This window comes from Sardina pilchardus, chromosome 23, assembly GCF_963854185.1.
Source record: "Sardina pilchardus chromosome 23, fSarPil1.1, whole genome shotgun sequence".
Lineage (NCBI taxonomy): Eukaryota > Metazoa > Chordata > Actinopteri > Clupeiformes > Clupeidae > Sardina > Sardina pilchardus.
Genome location: NC_085016.1, coordinates 13,554,970 through 13,563,923, shown reverse-complemented (window position 1 = coordinate 13,563,923; position 8,954 = coordinate 13,554,970). Strand labels below are relative to the sequence as shown.

The window sequence follows — 8,954 nt, the reverse complement described above, 5'->3', positions numbered from 1 at the left end:
TAGGTGTAGTATTTCCGCAGAGTTATGGTACCAGGTGCAACAAAAATAAAGGGAAAATGTCCAAACTTGTACACATTCTGCCCGAACCAAAACCCAGATATGCACCAGTATTTAAAGTCTTACTTCAGGACTGCTTGAAAATTATTTTCCATGGGTCACATTACTGGGAAGCATTTGGCTGACTTGGATATATTCACAATATGTTATTTTTCAAATAATATATAGCTCTAAAAAGGTTCACAGGCCAACAGTTAAAAGGAGCTGTATTACATGCAAAGGCAAATAGTAGAGTTGCTTTATCATTTCTCGTTTTATTTGGTAATATGCTAAGGTATGTGCAGGAAAGTGCATTTAGTACAACAGCAATCAGTAGATGATTTACACTTCATAAGGCAGACCAGTCGAAAATGAACATGTCTGAATCTTCATTAATACAAAATGCAAGCCATGGAGTAAATGCTAATGAAATGTACATTTTGACAAATGTCACTACGTCCAATATATGGCACATAGACATAAGATGATATTGGTTAAAGCAGGTTAAGTACAGGTTAATAATTATTTTATATTGTTAGATGCTTGCTAGTGCACTTTACACACACTATCAAAGCTCTTTGTGGTTCTTCGATATAATTTGTAGAATCATAACAGCTCTACAGGTTTATATGTTGTCAAAGTTTCAGCTTAAGGTTTCGTCAAAGAACTTTTTTTCCTGAAAAGTACATGCTGAGTGGTGGTGAATTCATATAACCAAACACCTCTAGCATACACTATAGGTTGAGGTAAGAATAAGACCAGAGAGGGTTAAAGTGGAGTGATCAAGTATCTTTGATAAGACCCTGTGTCAGCCTGGCGTGGACAGCTTTGAATTCTTATCACAATTTGAGTCTGGTAAACATGCCATTTTGATTTGATCATGGAGTGTGTTATTAACCAAGCCTGGAAGTCAACCCCAATTTACCCCGCCCACAAAATCTGAGGATGTCAAATGACAATATCTTGTATAACAGATAGCAGAGACTAAACATCTTGCTTCTCCACCGGCAGCGATTTTGTTGTAAACAAAATCTACTCAACCGTGCTCAGATAATGTGGATGACTGTTTCATTGTTGCTCATGTGTCCATAATCATATAAATCTAGACCAAACTATTTTATTGGCCCGAAAATATCTAAACGAGGCATATAGACAATGGAGGAAGGACTTCAAACCGAATTGACCACCGCAGTAAATTAGGGCTGGCTTTCAGGCTAATCCTGATCTACTGGAGGCATTCAATATATCTCATCCCTGTTCCCTTTGAGTTGCATAGCATGACACTAAGACTGTAGCCATGCAGATCCCTAGTCTCCAAAGTTAAGTCTGGCCATCGTGAGGCGAACGGCAGTGTAATCCCAGCATGCCTCAGTTGCTGGTCCTCCAACGGGAGATGGCCATCTTGAGGGTGTGGTTGGGTGTGAGCAGCGTGGTCTGCAAGGGCAGGTTGGTCATGGGGCTGCTCCGGTTCTTGGTGCGGATCCAGCTTTCGATGGCCTCATGCTCATACGAGTAGCCATCTATGGGAAGAGGGAAGATCATAATCATAATTGTGCGGTCTTGTCTCAACTGCACAGGTTACCTGTGAAATTCAGAAGAGAATGGTTTAGCACTCAATGGTTTACCACCACAATGTATCTCTGAATGAATGTCTATTGTGTTGACCAGCCATAAACACTTCAAATTCAAGACTCTTTTCCTCAGTGATTCCTTGTTGGTGGAATGAGTTAAGCAACTATGTCAAATGTATTTTCATAGCACATTTATATACAGCGTGCACTGACCAAAGTGCTGAGTAGTCCAGTGCTCTCTGTTCCTGGGTCTTTGGGTCTTTCAAGAGGGGTCTAAAGGCATATCCGTTCAGCATACACTTAGTTACTTAAGCGTTTCTTATGAGTTATGGTTTGTATATTACTGTATATGATAGTATTTGTTTTTCATAAATGAACTATTATTGGTTGCATTGACATTATTGTTCATTGCTTTTCTCCTTAATTTAGTCTAGTCAACTTTTCAAAACTGTTCACTGTTAAGTTTAACTATTGTATTCTTTGGACAAAGGCGTCTGCCAAATCCCATAACCATATCCATCTATCAGGAATATTGGTGGATTTAGATTATAACAAGTTGAGTTCTAGAATGCTTGAGGCATCACCACTTGGTATCTTCTGAACATTCTACCACAGTTGAGTTCTAGAATTAGAATGTTGGTTAAAGTAGAATACTGAGGAAGCACGCTGAATCAGTTGGACCTGGCTACACCAGAGATAACACTGAGAAAGAGCTTTCTGCTGGAGATTTCACACCTTGATTCACGTATTTTAACTATTTGATATTGGTAATCCTGCCTGTCTGTTTTCCATTCCACTACTTCGGCCGAAGATGGAAGTGAAAAGCGAGGTGAGAGAAGAGAGTGGGTGCTTCATGGGAGCCATGACATCCCTCTGGAACACCATCCGAAACCGGCTAAGACCAAGGAGAACACGACAGAGGACCAAGAACTACAGAATCTGTGTCAACTCTGCCATGGCCAAGAAAAAGCCAGCCAAAGAGAGAAAACCGACATGGGCCTATTCTGGGCTTAACGCCAAGCCGAGCAAGACAACCCATGTGGCTAAAGACACACCTGAAGAACTCCAGGAAAGACTGAAGTCTTCTGTGCGGGCTTTTCAACAGAAGCGCAAGCCATGCTGGGTTCTGCAGACCAGAGAAGGTCTCGAGCCTGCTGAAGTAGCAAGTCAGGCTGAGGCGGAGATGGGGAGCACCCAGGCTGGAGAGCATCTCAACCCTGCTGAACTAGCCAAGGATAAGGCAAGTATGGAGGAGACCACTCAGCCTGGTGAACTGGATCTTAAGGCTGATGAACCAGCAAGTAAGTACACAATAGCAGTATCTTTGGCTAGCTTATACCCTGAGTATAATTGTATGGGAATTACATAATAGTGTATAAATAGCACTGATAAAACAGTTAAACTTTCAAACCTTTCCCTACGTAAATGAACCAAGTCTGATCTGCCATTGTAATTAAATTGCAAACGGACATAGACAATGACACTATTGAATGTCACTATGTTTGACATGAGTGTTTTAATTGTCACAGCTGGCCCTGAGTCCAGTTCCCCTGGCCCATTTGACTGGACTGTTGAACACCTAATGGAGAACCTAAAGTCATCAGCAGGCTATGACGAGGGAGACCAAGGTATGACCTTGTTTGACCTAGAGAATGATCATTAGAGCAGCTTCAATCACATAAAACCTAAATTAATTATATACTGCACTGTGTCTATGTACTGTTTACCCAGCATAATTGATACTGACAATGAGTGAATGCCAAATGTTGACTTGAGTGGTGGTGTTGGTGTTTTTGTCACAGCTCACCCTGGCTCCAGTTACCCTGTCCCATCTAAATCTGCTCTTGACTACCTCATGGTGGAACAGAGTTCATCAGCGGATGAGACTGGAGAGGATCTTCAGCCTAATGAACCAGCAAGTAAGAACACAAATACCATAGAACTCGAGCTGCTAACTGACCACGGCTGACATTTGATGGGAATAGCAAAGACCAGTGGTTCTCAATTGGACTACTACAGATGTTTTACCCCAATGCCAACCTAATTTTGTACAGGCTCATAAAAACTTCTAGAGTAGCATTTTGAAATGCAATCCATGACACAGGTTCATAATCAAAAAACATGTTAGGTAGTCAGATTCACAACTAAAATGAGTGACCATTGAATGTCATTATGTTTGACATGAGTGTTTTAAACGTCACAGCTGGCCCTGAGTCCAGTTCCCCTGGCCCATTTGACTGGACTGTTGAACACCTAATGGAGAACCTGAAGTCATCAGCAGGCAATGACGAGGGAGACCAAGGTATGACCTTGTTTGACCTAGAGAATGATCATTAGAGCAGCTTCAATCACATAAAACCTAAATTAACTATATACTGCACTGTGTCTATGTACTGTTTACCCAGCATAATTGATACTGACAATGATTGAATGCCAAATGTTGACTTGAGTGGTGGTGGTGATGTTTTTCTCACAGCTCACCCTGGCTCCAGTTACCCTGTCCCATCTGAATCTGCTCTTGACTACCTCATGGTGGAACAGAGTTCATCAGCGGATGAGACTGGAGAGGATCTTCAGCGTAATGAACCACCAAGTAAGAACACAAATACCATAGAACTCAAACTGCTAACTGACCACAGCTGATATTTGATGGGAATAGCAAAGACCAGTGGTTCTCAATTGGATTACTACGGATTTTTTTACCCCAATGGCAACCTAATTTTGTACAGGCTCATAAAAACTTCTAGAGTGGCATTTTGAAATGCAATCCATGACACAGGTTCATAATCAAAAAACATGTTAGGTAGTCAGACTCACAACTAAAATGAGTGACCATTGAATGTCATTATGTTTGACATGAGTGTTTTAATTGTCACAGCTGGCCCTGAGTCCAGTTCCCCTGGCCCATTTGACTGGACTGTTGAACACCTAATGGAGAACCTGAAGTCATCAGCAGGCAATGATGAGGGAGACCAAGGTATGACCTAGTTTGACCTAGAGAATGATCATTAGAGCAGCTTTAATAACATAAAACCTAAATTATTTATATACTGCACTGTGTCTATGTACTGTTTACCCAGCATAATTGATACTGACAATGAGTGAATGCCAAATGTTGACTTGAGTGGTGGTGGTGGTGTTTTTGTCACAGCTCACCCTGGCTCCAGTTACCCTGTCCCATCTGAATCTGCTCTTGACTACCTCATGGTGGAACAGAGTTCATCAGCGGATGAGACTGGAGAGGATCTTCAGCCTAATGAACCAGCAAGTAAGAACACAAATACCATAGAGCTCAAACTGCTAACTGACCACAGCTGACATTTGATGGGAATAGCAAAGACCAGTGGTTCTCAATTGGTGTACTGTGGATTTTTGAGGAACCCAATGGCAACCTAATTTTGTACAGGCTCATGAAATAGGTTGAGAACCCAAAGAGGTTGAGAACCTGTGGAACTGACCATAAACTGATCATTTATGCCCACACTCAACTGGTTTCAAACCTTCTCTAACAGGCTGGGGTCTGACTCATGACCAGATCGAATATCGGTATAGGACCAGACAGGATAGAGTGGCCATCATGTACTGTAAGTAAAAGTGTTGGTACAATCATGGTGATAACTTATAGTGGTTTCAATTGCTACGATCAGTTTCCCATATGGTTTAAGACTAGCCTTGACTAAATGCTTATTTTCAAAGTAAATCTCAAATTATCTTCTGCTATTGTTATTGAATATGCTTAAATTGCATAAATTGACCAAATGAGTTAATGTTGACTTAAGTATTGTTGTTTTCACAGCGGGCCCTTTGACTTCCGTTGTCCCAGCTAAATGGGCCTTTGACCACCTGATGGGTGGGGTAGAGTGCGAGGAGCAGAACAGTTGTCCGTATACCATCGTCTTCTACTGACAGCCAAGCCACCTGCTACATCTACTACCACTCAACTGCTCAGCTGCCCTCTGACTAAATTACATGACATTACACATTGACCTTCTAAATTAAATAAATATTTTACACACTTTAATGAAACCGTATTTGCCTGTGTGTGTGTGTGTGTGTGTGTGTGTGTGTTTGTGTGAGTGAGTGAGTAAGTCAGTAAATGAGAGATAGAGAGAAGACAAAAAGAAAAAGAAAGAAAGAAAGAAAGCATGAAAGAGGCATGTGATAGGCATGGCAGCGTCTGCTAATAAACTCTGCAATAAAGAGAAAAGAAAGTTGATCCCTGCTTCACAGCCTAGTCACATCAGTAGCATAGCCATGAACAGACACAAGGGCTCTGTATTTGTATGGAATTTACAATGGAGAATGTTCCAGAATGTTGTCTCTTGGCAAGCACAGGGCATCTTAACACCTCTGCAGTCGGGACATGTGAGCGACAAATAGTAATGTGTGGCAAAAGGGAAGTGATGCTGGACCAGGCATTCTTGGCAGCGATTTGAATCAAATTCAGATCAGCTATTTGATTTGCATGGACTTGATGCAACATGACTACCTCGTGATATTCTGTCCCTAAACCCAAGAGCCAGAGGGCCAAGAGCGGTACCCGCTGTGGGTCGGTGGGCGGGAAGAGCGCCGGGCAGTGCGGGTCGTCCAGCTCACTGCCCAGCCGACACCTGCCCGCGGGGCTCAAGGCGGGGCCCTGCATCCACATCGGCCCCGGGGTGCCCGAGGAGCCGCCCGAGCGCAAGCCTTACTGCTGCCCGTCCTCGGCCGACGCCATGCCAGCGTCCGGCAGCGTCGCCCGGGCAGCGGAGCGTCTGGAGATGGCCGCGTGCGGCGCGGGGGAGGTGGACGGCGGGGGCGGAGGAAACGTGCGCGTGTCCAGCTCCTCCAGCAGCCTGGCGTCCAGCGGGGTGCTCTCGGACGGCGGCGGGCGCAACAGGAGCCCGGCGGCGGACAAGATGGCCGTCTCCCCTAGCGAGAGCGGCAGCGGCGGCGTGGCCTCCTGGCAAGAGAGCGGCACCGGCGGTGGCACAGCTGGCGAGCACAAGCCTCGCCCCTTCATGGGCGTCATGGACAAGACGGCCCGTTTCCAACAGCAACTCCTACTACAACAACAACAACAACAACAACTTCAGCAGCAGCCGCGGCATCACGGCAACGGGCGCAGCTGGCATGGCTACCCGGCCGAGAGCTACATCGGGCACACGTCGGGCGGCCAGGCGCTGCCGCCGCCGGGCATGAACTGCGACTTGGCCTACTCGTCTCAGACAGGAAGCACTTACCACGAGCACCCGTACCCGCTCGTGGGCGCCCTGCACAACGGCTCCCACGCCCACGGCCCCGGCGACCTGCACCCGGCCCTGGCCCTGCAGCAGCACTACGGCAACGAGAGCAAGCTGAAGCAGGCCAGCCTGGCCCGCGACAACCCCATCCACATGAGCTCCATCAAGCCCAAACGCTCCTTCATCGAGTCCAACGTGTGACCTGCCGCCAGGCCTATCTGCCAGCTCTGCACCAGCTAAAAACAGGCTGGTCACACCTCGTCTGGTCACACGTCATCTCTGTTGGCTTGTAATCAGCATATTACTCTTCTCGGTCAAAAGGAAGGTTCCTCAACCAGTTGAAACTGTACAGTACATGGATATATTTGCTTCAAAATCTTTCAATATACGACAAAATGGAACAATTGTACATGGATATATTTCTGTATCTGAATCTTACAAATGGACATCAAAATGCAACGGCTGTGCATGGATATATTTCTATTGCTGAGTTAACCACAAAATGGAAGTGTTGTGTATATACCCAAGGCGCTCATGAAGGCTACAAAATACCAGAGCCGTTGTGCTCGTTAAGACTGATTCTAGATCAGTGTTATGACAGTGAAGAGGGGGTTTAGACATACCCACTGAGATGTCTGTTACAGTTCAGAGAACAGAAAATAGCTGGACAGCGCTGGACTATGCTACGCCATCTCTCTCACAGTGTGACAAGGCTTTTGCTGCAATAGTTAAATATGAAACAGCCATTGAACCCTACCACCACAAAATTAACAGAACTATAATAAAGTATTATTATTAATAATAATAATGTTAATTTTTAAGAAACAGCCTAAGAGTTAAAACTCGATCTTAGTAATTAGAATTACAGAATGAATGTCTATTATATGGGCATTCTAGTATTCTAAGGATATTTAAAACCTGTATATATTTGTACTCAGTTTGCTTCTCGTTAATGTGTAAGAATGCTTCTCTCTGAGTGTGTGTGTGTGTGTGTGTGTGTGTGTGTGTGTGTGTGTGTGTGTGTGTGTGTGTGTGTGTGTGTGTGTGTGATGGGGATGATCCTGAACAGTCCCTTTGTAAATTGTATAAATAGCCTCATATTCTCTACTTCCTGCTTGTTGCCACCTGGTTTATTTATTTCCTGCGCCTATGGCTTCGTCAATTGTAAAAGCAATATATTTTATATATATTAGTTATTTTTGCACAGCGGTTATATTACAGAGACGTTTTCCTATTTAAAAGTATATGAATATATACTACAATGCTTTAATGAAGACTCCTGGGATTTACGCACGTCAGAATTGCAGTTTATAAAGTTGCCGTTTTCAGATTGATACTCCAGAGTGGGGAGGTATTTGATGGTCATGCATCATGTATACTGTCTGCAGTAGTAGCCATGTTTAAGATAATCCTTAAATGTACTGGAACACCGTCATATAGTTATAATAAACCCCACTTCTATCTCATGCTGAGTGTCGCCTCACTTCCATAAACATTAACACATACACAAATGAATCACACTGATATCAACTTCTGTCACATCATGTCTCTTTTTTTAATATTTTATTTGCTATTGTTGATTTTTTTGCCATTGGATGTTAATTAGGTGTAGTATTTCCGCAGAGTTATGGTACCAGGTGCAACAAAAATAAAGGGAAAATGTCCAAACTTGTACACATTCTGCCCGAACCAAAACCCAGATATGCACCAGTATTTAAAGTCTTACTTCAGGACTGCTTGAAAATTATTTTCCATGGGTCACATTACTGGGAAGCATTTGGCTGACTTGGATATATTCACAATATGTTATTTTTCAAATAATATATAGCTCTAAAAAGGTTCACAGGCCAACAGTTAAAAGGAGCTGTATTACATGCAAAGGCAAATAGTAGAGTTGCTTTATCATTTCTCGTTTTATTTGGTAATATGCTAAGGTATGTGCAGGAAAGTGCATTTAGTACAACAGCAATCAGTAGATGATTTACACTTCATAAGGCAGACCAGTCGAAAATGAACATGTCTGAATCTTCATTAATACAAAATGCAAGCCATGGAGTAAATGCTAATGAAATGTACATTTTGACAAATGTCACTACGTCCAATATATGGCACATAGACATAAGGT

General features: G+C 43.4%; 1 long non-coding RNA gene across 1 annotated transcript; it reads left to right on the top strand.

Moving 5' to 3' along the window:
* The first annotated feature begins 4,763 nt into the window (after window positions 1–4,763).
* Window positions 4,764–5,582, top strand: LOC134071630 (uncharacterized). The gene is made up of 3 exons (XR_009937099.1): window positions 4,764–4,875; window positions 5,120–5,191; window positions 5,404–5,582. It is a non-coding gene; the product is annotated as an uncharacterized LOC134071630 (long non-coding RNA).
* The last annotated feature ends 3,372 nt before the right edge of the window (window positions 5,583–8,954 follow it).